Genomic DNA, 17334 nt, shown 5'->3' with positions numbered 1-17334 from the left:
GTTGCCTCTAGTGGTGCGCCAAAGTGCAACACATGTAGGAGTGAAACAATCAAAACTGACACTTGTTACAGTAAGAATAAGTGAAAAGAACACTTGTAAAAGATAAAGAAAGTGAAATTGACACATATGAAAGCTAAAGAAAGAAAAAATTACACTTTCGTAAGTGAAAGCAAGTAAAAATGTCAGTCATGAAAGTGAAAGTGACACTTATGAAAGAAAAAGCGCGCGAAAGCGATAGTTGAGAAAAATCATTGGGATGATGGTACATATGCAACTGAGAGTGAGAGAATGTTTCTTATGCTTCAAGGTGCACAAAGATCAGAAGTGAAAGAAAGCTATGAAAAGAGCTTCGAGTTAGACTCTTCATACAAGGAGAGCAAACACGAGCGAGGTGGATGCCACTAAGAAGTGTGACAACTCTAACTTGGATAATTTTATTCTCACTGTCAATTGGAATTGCACACTGACTATTAACAGAGGCTGCGCAGGCACTGTCTTTATGAATTGTGCAGTCACTACCACCAAGGGTTGCACAATCATTATCATCAGGAGTTGCATAGTTACTACCACCAGGCAATGTGTAGTCATTGTATCTAGGGACTGCATAAGAATTATTTCCAAAGACTGCGCAAGACTATCTTTAAGGGTTGTGCAGTGCCTATCTTCAAAAGTATACATTGACTATTATGCTTGCTAGAAAGAGGTGCGCTTGTGATGCATCAAAAGCTAAGCATGTGTAAGCAAGTGACTTTGACATTTAGAATATCACAATAAGACTTAAGGACTTAGAAAAATATCAACCAATCATGAAGTGAACATGAAAAACTTGAGATGACAGATCATAATATCATAAGGAGGCTCCAAAATTTAGGATAAAGGAAAATTTTTGCAGGGTGTTTGTCATAACAACAACACTTGGCGACAAACTGGAAAAATACACCTTCTATGTTTTGGTATAGCTGTAGAGATAGAGTCTAGTCTTTTAGAAAGTATTGACTCACCATGTGGATTACCTCAACTTCCCCATTTATCCCGGTTATAAGTATACTCTCTCCTATCCCCTTTCTCAGCTAAACACATTTACAAGGCCTACCATATCTCAATTGTTTCAGTCCGGGAGGAGGATAGTATATATTTGCGAGTTTAAGATGATCAAATTTTTAATTCCATCTCTAGTGTTCCTCCACTACCAACAAGCTTGTTTAGTACCTCGATGAAGTCACTACAGGAACAAAAGCATTACTTCATTGTCAGTGAGCCTGTTTAGTACGCTGGTGAAGTTTCTTGCTTTAACTATCTACATAGGAATCCTTTCTCTTCTTTCACACCTTATTTTATTTTCACTATGCTCATTGGAATTTTATCAACATTTATATCTCTAGAGCGGAAGAGGGGTCCCGACTTGTCGAGAGAAAGAGAGATTATTCCTTTAGAGACTATTATATACCTCTGAAATTCTATGCTCGCTCTAGTTTTCTCCTTTCCCTGACATATTACTCAATTGGATCCACATGTAGAACACCATTCAATTATATTGTTGAGTCAAGGAATGAAGATCCTAAAATGAATATGGGCATCATGATTCTGCTCAAGGCTTTCCATTCGAATGGATTGTATTTTCCATTCAGACATCATTGACCTTAAAGATATCATACCTAAGCAAGAAAGAAGGATCAAAAGTTAACCAAGTGTTGCTCATCATCACAATTTCCCTTTAAAAGCTTCGTAACATTACTCTTTTGAGCCAAATGGGAGTAGTTTTCATGCACAGTTTAATTAAACAAAACGCGAAAGAAAGAAATGGTATGACAAGAAAAACATAAGCAAGATAATAAAGCAAATGCAAGATTAAGATGAAAGCATAGGAATGCATAAAGAAAGAAAACAAAAATGCAGGGTCAATGCAATACAAAAGAAAAACTAAAATGCGACTAGACCTACTCCTAACTTAACTGGCTAGAAGGCCAGGGCTAATTTAAGTGAAATTTCCATTGCAACCATTGAAGTTATTCCCAACCTGCAAGCACAAGGATATGAACAATTAGGAATAATATAGAATAATGTGTAAAAATAAAGATATGATCATGAATAACTTGTGCAAGAAATAGAAGGTCTTGCCTACTAGGAAAAAGATGTGGCATAACAACTAATTTTAGTCTATCTGCAACCTTACCTTTTCGATTATAAAAAAAAACCTGAAAACCTTGAAAGCTTCTCGTGAATGTACCTTCATCCAAATTATCATTCTTAGCAAACATCACGAAAGATCAAAACTTATTATTTACAATAGTGCTTGCAAAGTAAGATGTTTCGATCCAATCATAGATTCAATCATGGAATTCGAAAAAATCCTTTTGAAAACTCTGGAACTCTTGGGATGCTGAACTTTCAATTAGCGCATTTGAATCATGGGGAGAATCTTGCAAATAAAAGATAACATGATCTCATTCAGAAACCTTGTTAAGATAATGAGGACCTGACATAACCATCCACAAAGGCTAAAATGCCTTGACTGCTTGACAAGTATTTGAACAATGAAATGATTAATCATAAAGATCAATGGGTTCAACAAGATCAATTGATGTAAAACAACTATCATCAGATATACTAGTGGGAAAATGATTATTTGAATGAAAATTGTTAGACCTAGTGTTATGATCAGATTGGTGGCTTGACATACAAGATTCTTGATTCTCAATTAGTTCCCTTTGTGTCAAATTCCATACCAAAACAATAATAAGAAAGCTTGGGGAATTAAAAATAATTGTTGGCCTTGTAAATATGGGAAACCAATTAGAATAACATGCTGACAAAAGGTTAGAAGGATATGTCAAATCAAATCTAGTATCCATATCAACATGGGGATTTTGATCCACTAAATTATTCAAGCATTCAATGCTACTCAAAAAGATTGATTAGGCTAGAATGAAAATGATTAGCTTCATAACATTCACAATAAATATTAGGAGTTGATTGTTCACAAAAGCACTTAACATATATGAATTATTCGGCCAATGATGATCTTTATCTTGATAATAAAAATGATAGGCTTCATAGCTCTGTGCATCTATGAAATATATACATTTCAATGCAAGAGGTTTACATGAAGATGAATTAACTAAAACAAAATCCTCTATCCGATCATAAACCAAATTTTGAAAATTAGAAAAATTGTCCTAGTAAAACCCAAAATCTTTTAAGAATAAGTTTGCATTCAGCGAAACGTGGAGAAAAGAATCATGCGAGAAATTCCAGATCTAACCTAGTTCAGGGACCCCATCAGGATATTGAGAACCTACCATAAAAATCAACTAGAGTTGAAGTGCCTTGACTCCCTGACAAATCTCGAAACTTTCAAATGTTGAATAATTATATTTTAAGAGCTGAGTTAGATCGTGAATTTCACGTGGGAAACTATTAGCAGTTATTTCACCAAGATCACTATTATCTATATGGAAACCATCTACGTCACTGGTTTGATCATATTTTTAAACCTGAAGAAACAAATTACTCAAGTCAGAAAATTCTTATGATTGTATGTACATAAGGATGTATAGATAAGAGAAATCTCATAAGCAGCATGAACTAAAGAATTATTGTTACATTGGAAAAATCCCTCTTGCGAACAAGAGTGATCTCCCTATATCCTTGACGGAAACTAGAAACAAGCAAGACAAATGAACTGACGCTTCCCCTAAGTTGAACTTGTTTGAATTATAAGAATTGTAGCTAATGGATGAGCCTCTTACCTATTTCACGAAATTCTTGATGAATATCCCTTGTTGTGATTCGATGCAACTCTTCAATGCTTGATAAGACCTGCAAACATCGACCATAAAAGGATCAAAAGCACATGCAATATAATAATCCAAACAACTTAACCTAATGATCAAGGAAATTAGGAATTGAATTTTCCTTAATAAACATTATAAACAATTGTAAACCATTCATTATTCCAATAAGACAAATCAATGGGAGAAAGTGTTCATTTGTATTAATCAAAGATTAAGAGGAGCCTTACAACCTTCACCTTGATGCCATGAGGTCCCTCCCAAATGCCTTCAATCTCCTCCTTAGATGACAAGATTTCCAATCTCAAACCAACAACATAAGTTTGTCTTCTCTGAGTTTTGACCTCCTCAATCCCTCTACCCTCTAGTCATTTTATAGGCCAAGAGGAAGAAGTTTCAGATCCAAAAGAGGAGGATGAGACTCCTTCATTGAGGGATTAGGTTACCATGAGAAAAGGGATGAAGATGCATCATCTGAGGGTTATAGTTCGAATAGTCATCACCTGGAAGCTTTCAGTTGGGAAATATTCGACCAACTATGTTTCTAGAATGTACTTTTTATTTTTACTTTCTTGAATTCACCTGCGTGGGTTTATAGTGGCAGGCAGAGCGCAAATTTGCGTTGTTCTCAGAGTTAATTCCAGTGAATGCATGGGAAACTCTAGAAAAATCAACGCATGTGGAACTTAACAATGCGTGACAACTATTTTCCCCAAATTTCTCATCTAATTCAAAATATTTTGGGTTGTTTGACTTCTAATGGAGTTGGTTCAAACATGTTCACGAAGGGTAAAAAATTCCATAAACTGATCAAGTGTCATGGAAACAAATTGACATGTAACAAATTCCCCCCTAAAGTGGGAGTCTGTAAAATAAATTTAAAATTTGAAGCGATTTATCATTCCAAGGATTGGATCAGAGGCAATGGTTGGAAATCTGCAAGGAACATTCAAGGATTACAATGCAAATATGTATGAAAAATCATCTTGAGGTAGGCATTCCCATACTCAGAGTAAAGCGAACTCCATGAACAAGCATGGAAAAAACCAAAATCATATAGATGGTAGGCACAACATGGACGCAACCATCTATCTACATAATCATGAATATAAAATCTCCTCACAACCTGGATTGATGAAACTAGATCCAGGGTCTTGATCTTCATCTCTTGATCCACAGTACAAATCTAACCATGCGAGTGAATTTTTCGAAGTTGAACATGGCAGAAACCACTTGATTACCAGTAAATGATGTGAATTGTTAACAAGCATGAGAGAAAACACCAATAATGACAATGGTTCTCAAGGTACTTCTAGTACAATCTATGAAGTGTGAATAGGTGATCTGAAGTTTAACACTCATAGAATCATTCGACCGAAGGCCAATGATGAGATTTTGTCGTCGAAAGGGAGAAACATGCCATTAAGGCATGCAGGCTTCAAGGTACTGAAGGTTTCTAGATAAAATTCCTAGATAATGAGCTGAAGTTGATAGGAAGCGACTTGTCGTAGGAAAGCCTACGACACAAAACATAATGTCAAGTTTTGAAAATAGTTTGCAAGGAATGACTCAAGGATGGCTGACGCGATTGAAGGCTAGAATTTGCAAAGGGGTTTTGAACAGAGGTTGAACTTCTTTTGAACACATAACGGTACAATAATTGACTTGGCAACATTTGATTTAATGATAATACCCAAAACCATGAAGACTTTCAAAAGAGGCTCGATTAATTGTAAGACAAATGGATTTCCCAACTCGGACATGAGTGTGATGGAGTGCCATGTTCAAGAGCGACCTTCTACCTGTTAGAGTCGGTCTAGTAGCCCTCCACCGGAGATCAAAGCTCTTTGCATTTCATGATTAGGTGTCCCATCAGTGTGATCATGTTGCATTCTGTTAGGCATGCCGTAACCCTGGTGGAGGGGGTTTGTGTCTTTATTCCCCTCTTGTTTGGCACTGCTAGTTCAGGTTTATTCAAATAAATAAAATCCTCAAAAGGGTCATTCATCTTGCTTTAGGTTTTAAGGTCTTAGGTCTAGGGTTGAGTCCATTTTTGTCTTGAGAGGTCATAAAGGACCAGCAGGCCAGAGGGATGTCCTTCATTAAACATTTCTTATCATTGTACAACTAAATTTTTACCTTGTTCTCAAAAACTCTATTTTTGAAAACAAAGGTCATTATCTCATTTTGTAAAAATTCTCAAAATTTCAAATTCTTCAAATGTCGAAGTGCAGCCTTGGTCTCCTTTGCCAGAGCATCCTAGAAGCTATCCCTACAAAAATTTTCAGAAGAAATCATCATTTCAACCAATTTTTCAAAGAAATGAAATTAAAGGTCAGAGCCAATTAAATCAAAAAGTGTCAACATTCAAAACATTACAAAGTGGGTTTTGGGCAAGTAAAAATTAAAAGGAAGCCTATAAAAGCATGTCATTCCTCGTTTGCAAACTCATTTTCCTCTCACAAGCTAAGTGTAATCTTGCAAAGGCGATTTGAGGAGTTCTTGAGCAAGTCAAGTAGTTTCAGGGGCGCGCTACAGGTCAGGAGAAATGTGCTACGCGTTGGAGGCGCGCTACGCGTCAGGCAGACTTTTCCAGTGTTAATTTACAAGTGCGCTACGCATTGGAGGCGCGCTACGCATTGGGCAGGGCGCGCTACGCGTTGGGGATTCAGCTCAAAAAACTGCCAGCAAGTCATCAAAACGACTTTTCTCCCAGGCAAAGTGCAGGTAGGCTTCTCCTCTATGCCTAAATTTGGTTTTGCACAATGAAAAAGAGAATTAAGGTGTTCAAATGCTATGTAAATGATAAATCAAAACCCTCTCTTGTTATGGAAAATTTAAAGTTTCAATGGCACTAGGGTTTTGAATTTCTCTTGCTGTCCAAGGTTGCCATTTGTAAATTCCTTTTTCCCTCATTTTCATCACTTTTCTCCCTCAAATTTTCCCTTGAAATTTCATCATTCTCCTCTTTAAAATTCCTAAAAGCATATTTAATTCCTAAGACCCTACTTCACTTTAAAATCCCATAATTTGGTAATTTCCCATGCTTGTCTTCCCTAAATTCCTCCTTTGTATTTATTCTCCCTAATTCCCACATGTTCCCCTATCCCTAACAAGTTCCCTTGTATTTATGTCCCCTTGGTGACAACATTTGAAAAGTCAAAGAGCAGTTAATTGGGTGCCAAGTCAGCAATATATTTCAGTCATCTTGCCTTCATAACCATGTCAGAAACAGAATCAGATTATGAGCAGAGCTATGACAGTGATTCATCACCAGAGGTAGAAGTGCCAAGGAGGCATCATAAGGGTGGTAAGGGTGGTCGGCATGTCAGAGAGGAGCCCACTTCATTGGCTCATTTGCAAGCTTGTCCACTTGCAATGTCATGTTTTCGATATCAATCATGCTTTGGATATTGTGAGAGGATCTCACAAATTCAACACCATAGAGAGCTGGTTCGCTTGTTTGTCCTACATTTGCACAATGGCCATGTGAACCTTGCAGGAGTGGATTTCACCTTATCACCTGAAATGGTTGCTCAAGCCATTGGGATACCAAATGTTGGGGAAGAGTGGACCAAGCGCAAGCTGCTAGACAAATTTCATTATCAGCCATACATCAAACCCGGATGCATGAGGCACCTTACTTTTGTTTTTCCTTTCAGATTCCTAAGGGATGAGTATGCACCCTTGATGAGGCTCATTATGCGTTATTTCACTTGTGAGGGCAGATTTTCACGTTTATATTCGTATCATATCCGTTTGTTGATGCATTTCACCCGGGTACGAATGATGAACATTCCATTTTTCATGTGCCGAAATATAGAGAAGATGGTGCCCGTAGTGCAAAGGAAGACTCCCGCACAGCAGCTCAAAAGTATATATCATTATGCACTAATCGAGATCATAGTGATGCATCAGTTGGCACAGCAGGGTATTGCTTGGGAGGGTTTCATTTCTCGCGACTTCTTCACGGTGCCACAGCCACCTCCCGAGGTTGTCCATGATGAGGGAGGGCCTTCACAGCAGTTTGATTTTCCTGAGCCAGATCATGTCAGCACTCCTCCTTATGTTACATATCAGAGAGGCCACAGGGCCTTATTTGCATCTGCACGGCGAGTATTATCTCCACATCAGGTGGAAGGGGTCTCACCTTCTTCATCAGCACAGCGAGTGTTATCTCCACATCAGGTGGAAGGGGCCTCGCTATCGACAGCAGCACAGGTACAAGAGAGAGGCAAGCAGCCCAAGATTGATGAGGGGCCATCAGGTGATCCAGGCATAGATGTTGTTGACCTTGATATCAGTTCTCCTAGCCTAGAGCCAAAGGAGATCATCCAGCAACTAAGGGCTGAAAATGACTTGTTGTAGCAAAAGTTGGAAATGGAAAATTGGACAATCACATACTTAGAGTAGCACAACAAGCAATTAGAAGATGAACACTCTCTTGATGAGTTGTGGAGGATCCGAGAAGACCGGAACTTGGCTCGCAAGAGACCCGGTGATTTCACACCTAAGGAGCAAAGCTCTATGCTCATTCAGGTGAACACACATTTAGAGAGGTTGATAGCAAAGGCAAACAGGGACAAAGACATGCTCCGCCACATGAAGAACCATTATTGGGCCCGCATGCACGTGTGCAAAGCAAAAATGAAGGTACTTAAAGCACGCTTGGCCAAGGCACTAAAACGGAGGAAAAGGCCCGATCCGCTTCAAATTTTGGCTGAAGCAACCTTGAGGGAGCATGGTGCTCAATTTCACACCTCCAGCTCAAATTTCAGGAAATTTTGAGCAATTTTGGTCAATTTTGACTTTTTGTGCCAAACACAGGTTTTTGCCCTCAACGCGTAGCGCGCCGTGCACTACCCTTAAGTTGGGGAGGTCCATTTCAGGAAAACTCAGCATTTTTGGATTTTTCATGACAAAATACACTTGGTCAGCCACTGCCAAGAAGTTTCATGGAGATTTGAGCCCCCAAAAGGTCAAAAAACAAGCAAAAAATGACCTTCTGCTACTTTTTGGACACACAGGAAGCAGTCTTGGCAGATTGCAATTTTGGAGGGGAAAATGGCCACCAAATTGAGAACTTCCACTTGGGTTGGAGAGTAGACATCTAGATCTTTCCAACAAGCCCACTTGTGCCTCATTTGGATGCAGGGAAGTGCCTCAAAAGTGGCCTGAAAGGCGCGCTACGCGTTGAGAAATGGCACGTTACGCGTTGGGAAAATTTGCCAGTTTTGCACCTTTAGCTCAGGAAGACGCAGCATTGATTAGTTTTGACTTTTTGGTGGGATTTTTCATCCTCTTTGATGTAATTGATGTAATTTCATGTTTACATGACATTTTTTTACCTATTCTAGAAGATTCATTCATAAAATGACAAAAAATTAATGAATGAATTGGTTTCCTAGCTTATAGAGGCAAGCTTTTTTGATTGCCTAGATTGTAGTGCTCAGTTTAGAATTGGTTGAAACAGCTCCTAGGATGATGAGCTCGACCCCTAGAGGCTAGGGAATGGGTTGGCATGGTCTATATTATCTATTTTCTAAATCATTTTCATGGTTGGAGAGGTTGGACTCTTGAGGGATAAGCTTAGATTGTATTACTCTTTGTATCTCTGCAATTTTGGCAAAGGAAAGACCAAGGTTTTGCAGCACTATTTGGGATTCCTGTGGTGATTTTTGTTGATGGTGTGTTTCTCTCATGTACTTGTAAGTTTGTTATGTGTATCATTTTCCTACTTCTCTTTTCTGCATATTAAGTAAATGAAGTGTTAAGGTAGAATTCATAATTTATATGCTTTGCCTTTAAGTTTGCTTAATATCTATGTTTTCCTCTATCTAAAGAGAATTCTCGAAAGTTTCTTGCTCTCTTTAGCTCCTCATCGGTCATTTCTATCCATTCACTTAATTCAAAGGCATCAAGACAATCTCCTACCTTGCCCCAAAAAGACCTCTGCAAAAACTATGTCTCATCCCCGCACCCAAAATTGTTGTGCTCAGTTCTCCACCAAAACTATAAAAATCTAAAATCAAACTTTCTCTATCCGTTTACTAGCCTAAAATCAGTGTTCTTTATTGGTCATCTCCGCCCTTTGAAGACCTTTTGCCTAGATAGACCCGGAGAGAGCCCTCTCCTGCCCCGTAGGGCTAGCTACGAGGCTAAGTGGTTTGATGTTGCCTTGGATTTTGTCTTTTTCAGCCTGAGGCCAAATTCAAGCGCTAACATATTGGCGACCATACTGGGGAGAACATTCGACTTGTTGATTTTCTTGTCCCAGTACATGAAATCAACTTGTAGATCTGATGCTGATGGTGGACAGCAGTCAGACACATATGCAGGCTGAACCATTCACCTGGCGACTCCAATTCGATCCAGACATTCCAGTGCTTGTTGATTCACTCATGTAATGGTTGGGTATGTGGCAAACCCTACCCTGTGTGAAGCTATTGAAGAAATAAGAAATGAGTCAGCAGATTCTGAATTTGATGAAGATCTTTTCAGTGCCTTGCTTCAATGGTTGAAATCTCCAAAGTTCCCTTGTTTCAAAACTAGATTTTGCGAGTTAGTTGTTGAAAGAATCGAGAAGGAGATTCAATATTTAGATGAGCAGATCCAGTCATATGATTTCCAAGACCCTAAAAAGTTCTTGGAAATCCTTCCTCCTTCGCAACAAGAAATCATAGAATTGCCTACAGATGTTTACATTGACAGTGTGCAGCTGGAAGTATGTATTGCAGAGTTGGGGCAGCCAACAGAGTCCGGCTTCCGCGATCCAATGGAAACATACATGGACACGTTTTTCAGTTCGATTGATAGATCAAGCTGTCTTATACATAGCCAGATTCATTACGTGCATGAAGAGCTACCAGCAATAACATCTCTGTCCTGGTGGAAGCATTCTCAAGCGACATCATTTTTAGGTTTACTTGAATGGTTGATCTGGCATTTTAGTATTACCTGATCTATTTTTGCAGCAAAGTAGGGTAGCTTTTGTAAATAAATAAGCAGCCAAAAGGCAGCATCTTGTTCCAGTTTCGTTACAGTTTAGTTTGAAGTTTGTTGAATTAGTCTTTCAATCAACTCAGTCAGTTTCCAGTTAATAAGATGAGTCTTCGGTTGTGTTGATTTGTTGAAATAATGGACTCCATTGCCCAATGAATGGAGGCACTGTCTGCTCTCCCAAAGTTCCGTGGCTCTTGGCACCTCCAAAAAGCGGCCGTTGCCATCCCAAGTGGAGCCGATGTTAGACTCCGTCTTGTATGTCAAATGTGAGATTGATTCTTCTTCAAAACCCTGTTTTGAAGAAGAAATCATTAAATGTGTTTTTCAAAATATGTATCAAATTCTCCAGCTCTTCAAAAGGCAGCAGCTTCTTCAGCTCCTATCTCTGAAAAAACACAAACATAAGAAAACAAAACATCATCAGCAATCAGAGGCAAAGCAAGTTACAAGCTATTTGGAGAGGTCTCACTGGAAATCCCAAACAAACTTCATTGTTACAGCTATTGAATCAAATGATTGTGTTAGCGCTGGGAATGCCCTGCGTCTTATTGATCAGAGGAATGTGATCCGAGGTGATTTTGTGCTTGTTAGTAGTGACACTGTGAGTAATATTTCTTTGAGGCAAGAGTTCATTCTGAGCAGCATGCATACAAGCCTCCATTGATAATTTCTTGCAATCTAGAAGCCGGCATATACTTTCGCTTTTACTAAGCTCAAGGTGTTCCTTAAGGTATATATCAATCGCTCTGTACAAATCATCATGAACTGGGCATGCGAAATCGGGTATAGCTTCTGCAAAAATGGTGAATCTTGAAATTAATAGATTTGCATCTCGAGCAATCTCTGCCAAATATGCATCAATCAGCTTTGCAACTTTAAGCTTTGAGCTGTGTGCTGCAGAAGATGATCTTCTGCTCTCTACAAAGTCCAGGCTGAGACAGAGAAGGAAGTGAGGTTAAACAAGGGTGTATCTGACAAGCAAATCAGGTTAAAAATATTTTCTCCAAATGTCCTCAATATAACATTGGTCGACTTACTTGGGATAACAAGGGTTCCAGTGGGTGATCAACCTTCAGATATAGAGGCTAGAATCAGAACAATGATTCTATCATGCATTAAGCACGAGACGTGCATCATCCTAGCTGTTTCTCCTGCAAACTCTGATTTGTCAAATTCAGATGCGTTTCAGATGGCAAGAATGGCTGACCCAGATGGATCTCGAACCATTGGTGTGATAACAAAGCTCGATATTATGGACAGAGGAACTGATGCTCGTAACTTCCTTCTTGGAAATGTTGTCCCCCTTTGACTTGATGATATAGGGATTGTAAATCGCAGTCAAGAGGATATTATTGCAAACAAAAGCATTCAAGATGCACTGGCTTATGAAGAAGAATTTTTCCGCAGTCGGCCAGTGTATCACAATTTAGCTAATCGATGCGGTGTTCCCCAGTTAGCAAAGAAGTTGAATCAGATTTTAGTATAGCATATCAAGGCAATCTTACCAAAATTGAAAGCTCGAATAAATTCCTATGGCGAGACCATAGATTCCAAACATTTAATTCAATTGTGGATGGTAAAAGTGAAGAGATGGCAACAACAGAGTTGTATGGAGGAGTAAGGATTCATTATATATTTCAGTCTATTTTTGTTAAGTGCTTAGATGAAGTTGATCCTTGTGATGATATCACTGATGAAGATATCCGAATGGCTATTCAAAATGCTAGTGGCCCAAAAAAATGCTTTGTTCGTTCCCGAGGTTCCTTTCGAAGTTCTAGTAAGAAGACACATTTTTCGTTTATTAGATTCAAGCCTTCAATGTGCTCGTTTTATTTATGATGAGTTGGTAAAGATAGCTCATCAATGTGAAACAGTCGAGCTACAACGGTTTCCTGCTTTAATGTAAGAAGTTGTAGGGATCTTTTTACAGGAAGGCCTGGCTCCTGCAGAGAGTATGATTGAAAATCTTATTGCCATGGAGATGGACTCTATCAACACTTCGCATCCATCATTTATGGGTGCCAGAATTTCCTTTATCAAAGGACAGTTGACTCATTTGTAGGCTACGACTACATGACATTTCCAAGTTTTATGAAGAATCATTAGATTGAGAGATTCTATGAGTATTTTCAGGCAGATAAGAGCATTCAACGAATACAACTGGCATAATATGCACAATTGTGAAATGGTTAAAGATTTCAAACAAAAAGCGAAGGTGAAAAGTAAAGGATCAAACACCACGAAGACATCGACCACAACAGAAAAATAGGAACCGATCTCCTACTAAGGACTTTAGTTAATGATTCAACAGGATCTGCGCTCCCGTTTGTCGACTATCAGAGGATTTTTAGAGGGATGCTGTTTTATTTTAGAATAGAGGAAATGCTATTTTCTATTTTTATAACTGCAGGTGAAACAACGCCCCTGTTTTGGGGTCGATTTTTTTTCCCCTAGCAGCGTTTATTTAATGTATTAAAAAATCATTTTTAAAAGAGAGTGGAGAGAGGAGAGAGAGTTCTGAGCGCTGGTGGAGGAGAGAGAACAACGTTTCATTGTACAGATTTTGACAAAGATTTTAATTAAGAAATGCAGCTCTGACCCCTGAGATTCCTGTGGTATGAGATTTAACATTTGTGTCCTCTTTTGTTTCATATGTAGCCTGTTATGTGTTCATGTAATTTCATGATCGTTTCCATTTGAACAAATGAAGTGATAAGGTAGAATTCATAATTTATATGCTCTGCCTTTAAGTTTGTTCATATTTAATGTTTTCTTCTGTTTGACAAGGATTCATCCTCTATGCCCTTGTCAGCTCCTCAGCAGTCTTGCCATTCCATTTAATCTCAATTTGATGTTAAACTTTCTTGCCTACCTTGCCTCAGGAGATAATCTGTGTTTTTGATTACATTTCTCTGTTCAAGCTGTTTCTTTGCCCATGCAGCCCAGAAAAACCCCATCATTTTATTAAAAACCCCTTTTTATCAATTTACTAGCCTAAAATCAGTTTCTTTTAAAGTCATCTCAGCCCCTTTTAGAAAACTTTTTGCTGAGATAGACTGGAGAGAGCCCTCTCCTGTCCTCGTAGGGCTAGCTACGAGGCTAAGTGGTTTGATTTTGCCTCGGATTTTGCCTTCCTCAGCCTGAGGCCAAATTCGAGCGCTAACATATTGGCGACCATACTGGGGAGAACAAACTTGTTTGTGGATTGATGTGTTTATTTCATAAGTCTTAGACGGAGCCTGAAGTTATGCCAGGTAGCCTTCGAAATGCTTTTTCTTTGCATAAGCGGAAGTAGATAAACGCTGCTTCAGTCAATCTCCGTGAGCTTGTGAATACGGCACTTCGATTGCATTTTACCCCAGTTCATTTGCAAACTATGAACTTTTGGATGATTAGTTGAGAGTTTCCACAGGCTGATTGGTTATTTGTTCCTTGATATCCAAACTGGATTCAGATTCTAAACACATATTCAAATCTCATTCATGTCCAGCTATTTTTGAGTATCTTGAAGACATTGATTTTGACGAGAGTTTTGAGTTGTCCTTGTTCAAAACCAAATCTGAAAGTGCACTTGGTTCTCTAGTTCCCAACCCTGATTTTGCCGCTACCCTTGAAATCGAGAGACATAATAAATTGGTTGAAAATTTCATCCTAAGACACCTTCAGACAGATATCCAAGTCACTAATCTTGCTGATTTCCTCGAAACTATATCTAGCAATATTGGATCTACTATCACGGCTTCAGTTCCGCACGAACAGACCAATCCTCCTTTTATTTCTATATCCCCTATAGTCACACATCCTGAATCAATAGTCAATTCTCCTTCCTCGTCACATATCGCTTCTCCTCTGCCTACACCTCCCTATACCCCTCATACTACAGCTACACCTACTCCACCTGCTACTCCTAGACCCAATCTACCTAAAGCAATGGCTGCCCGGTTTGCCCCACTTGCTCTTCCTCAAAATCTGCATGATATGCCAGCTGATTATCAGAGTAAAATTTCCATGTTTGATGGCACTCCTCAAGGTGTTTCCGCTCAGCAACATATTGATAAGATGACAACTTTCTTTGATCTATATGAGATAGATGAAGAGGATGTAACTATGCATTTGTTTGTAAAAACATTCGATGGAGAAGTAAGAAAATGGTTCAGAGGTTTGACAGCTAGAAGCATACCCACATTGGAAGAACTTCAAAAGCAGTTTCTAGATCGATGGGAAATCAGAAAGGATCCACTTCAGATCAATGCTGAGTACAACAATCTCAAACGTAATCATGGTGAGTCGGTCCAAGATTACATTATCAGATTTAACACAGTTTACAATGCTATTCCAGATGATTTAAGGCCATCTAGAAAATCAGCACTTCTCAAATTCCCGGATGGCTTTGATCCGGAGATGGCTTATTCATTGCGAGATAGAGATCTGCCTACCTTGGAGGATATGCAGAAAATCACTGTTAGTGTTGAAGCGAATTTTAATGATAAGAGAGCGAGGATGAAAGCCGAAAAGCGAGTGACAATCAAAGAAGAAGCTTCTACATCAGATCAGCTCCTTCGCAAGTTAGAAAGGTTGCTTGAAAATACTCATCTCAACAAGCCGGAACCGCAGATCCGTAATCCTAATTTCCGAGGTCCACAGCAGCCACAATACAAAATCAAGCAGCGTGAAACAAGGGCACAAGAAACAGCAGTTCAGAAGCAAGTAAAACCTCCGCTTCAGCAGAATTTTGTTAGCCAAGAATCCGAGGATGAAGGTGATACTATAGGAGAGGAAAATCACTTTTTCACTCCTGATGATTTTCCTACCTATATTACAGAAGAAGAAGAATTTGTGAGAAATTCCATCATACATCAAGATGAGAATTATATCCTATCAAATGATGCAGCACTTGAGGAAGAATCAGAGGAGTACCAAAGAGGATATCTCAATGCTTTGTCCGCTCAACAGAGACAATTAAGAAATCGAGCTGTTCCCATAAATCCCATTCAGAAAAAGAAAGATACTTCAGCAAAAAATGATTCAGCTTCCCCACAGACAAAAGGAAAAGATATAATTGATCCCCCAACAAGTCAATCATCTTCAACGGATAAGGTAAATCAGCCACCAAGCATAACGAAGGATAAAGTTGAAAGAAGAGAAGTTCCGGCCAAAGAAGGTGAAAAAGTTTCAGCATTTAGTTTGGAGAATGAAATTTCAAAGCTGAAAGTGTCTATTCCATTGACTGAAATCATGAAAAACACCACCTACCGAGGTCAAATTTCTAAAATTCTGAATATTGATCCAATGCTTGACACGGTAAATGTAGAAGACGATCAGCCGGAATTAATTTTTGGGCTTGCTTTGAATGGTGAGTCTCCTGAAAATGATGTTCCTCCCTTCTATATCAGTTTGAGGTTGCACAAGTATGTTTTACAAAATGCTATGTTTGACTTGGGTGCTTCGCACAATTTGATGCCGAAAGCAATCATGGAAAGGCTGGGATTGGACATCACAAGAAAATATCATGATTTGTATTCATTTGATTCCAGCCGGGTAAAGTGTATTGGATTGATCAAGGACTTGGTGGTAAGCCTGGATCAAATTCCAGCTAAGAATGTCTTGATGGATGTGGTTGTGGCGGATATTCCTCCGCGTTTTGGTATGTTGCTTTCAAGATCTTGGGGAGCTATGTTGAAAGGTACACTTCAGCTAGACTTTTCTTATGCTACAATTCCAGTCTTCGGTCAAATGAGAAAGTTATATCGGGAGCAAAAGATGAAATACATGATAACTAGCAAAGAAAAGCCAATAAATCATCCTGTAAATTATGTACATACAGATTTGGAGTCGTTTGTTTTGTTTGCTGATAATTTTAATGAGGTAGATAGTCAGTTAGTTCAGGCAGAAGATATACCAGAGATTACTGAAAATTTTAGAGAAGTTCTACAAAAGGAAAGAGAAGAAAAGTCAGCTGCCTTGAGGCAAACATCTGAAGCTAAGGGGCAGCAAACAGAAAAAACAAAGGCAACACAGTTTCAACAGTTGGAGGAAGATGAAGATGGTCTTTGGACCATGGATTTCGATGGTGCTGTGGGCAGCGATGGTGCTGGTATTGGTGTGTGGATTCGAAGTCCCTTTTCTGCCCGAGACAAAGTCCTAAGCAAGGTGAGAGTGTGCTCTTATAAATTAGCATTTGATTGTTCAAACAATGAGGCAGAATATGAGGCTCTTATTGCTAGCCTTAAAATTCTTCGCAAGTTGAAAGCAAAGAAGATTGCAGTCTATGGCGACTCCGAGTTGGTGATAAAGCAAGTTAAAGGTGAGTTTCAGGCCAAGCATCCTCGCATGAGAGCATATCGAAATGCTGTCCTAGATATTTTGAAATTATTTTCTGAACATACTTTGACGTGTGTGCCCCGCATACAAAATGGTGTTGCTGATGCATTGGCCAAGGCAGCAAGTAACTTAAAAATTCCAATGAATTCCAGCAACAAATTTGAGATTTATGTGAAACACCGCCCCACAGTTCCGGATAATCAACGATGTTGGCAAGTCT

The 17334-nt window shown here is 39.0% G+C and overlaps 1 pseudogene; it reads left to right on the top strand.

Moving 5' to 3' along the window:
• Positions 1 to 11700: 11700 nt before the first annotated feature.
• Positions 11701 to 12855, top strand: LOC149225758 (dynamin-related protein 3A pseudogene; annotated as a pseudogene).
• Positions 12856 to 17334: the final 4479 nt, after the last annotated feature.

The sequence above is a fragment of the Pinus tabuliformis genome, chromosome J (genome assembly GCF_031772625.1).
Source record: "Pinus tabuliformis cultivar Carrire ecotype Pingquan chromosome J, CPIR1, whole genome shotgun sequence".
In the NCBI taxonomy this organism is placed as follows: Eukaryota; Viridiplantae; Streptophyta; class Pinopsida; order Pinales; family Pinaceae; genus Pinus; species Pinus tabuliformis.
The sequence above is the reverse complement of the archived record's forward strand: the minus strand, read 5'-3'. Positions and strand labels throughout refer to the sequence as shown.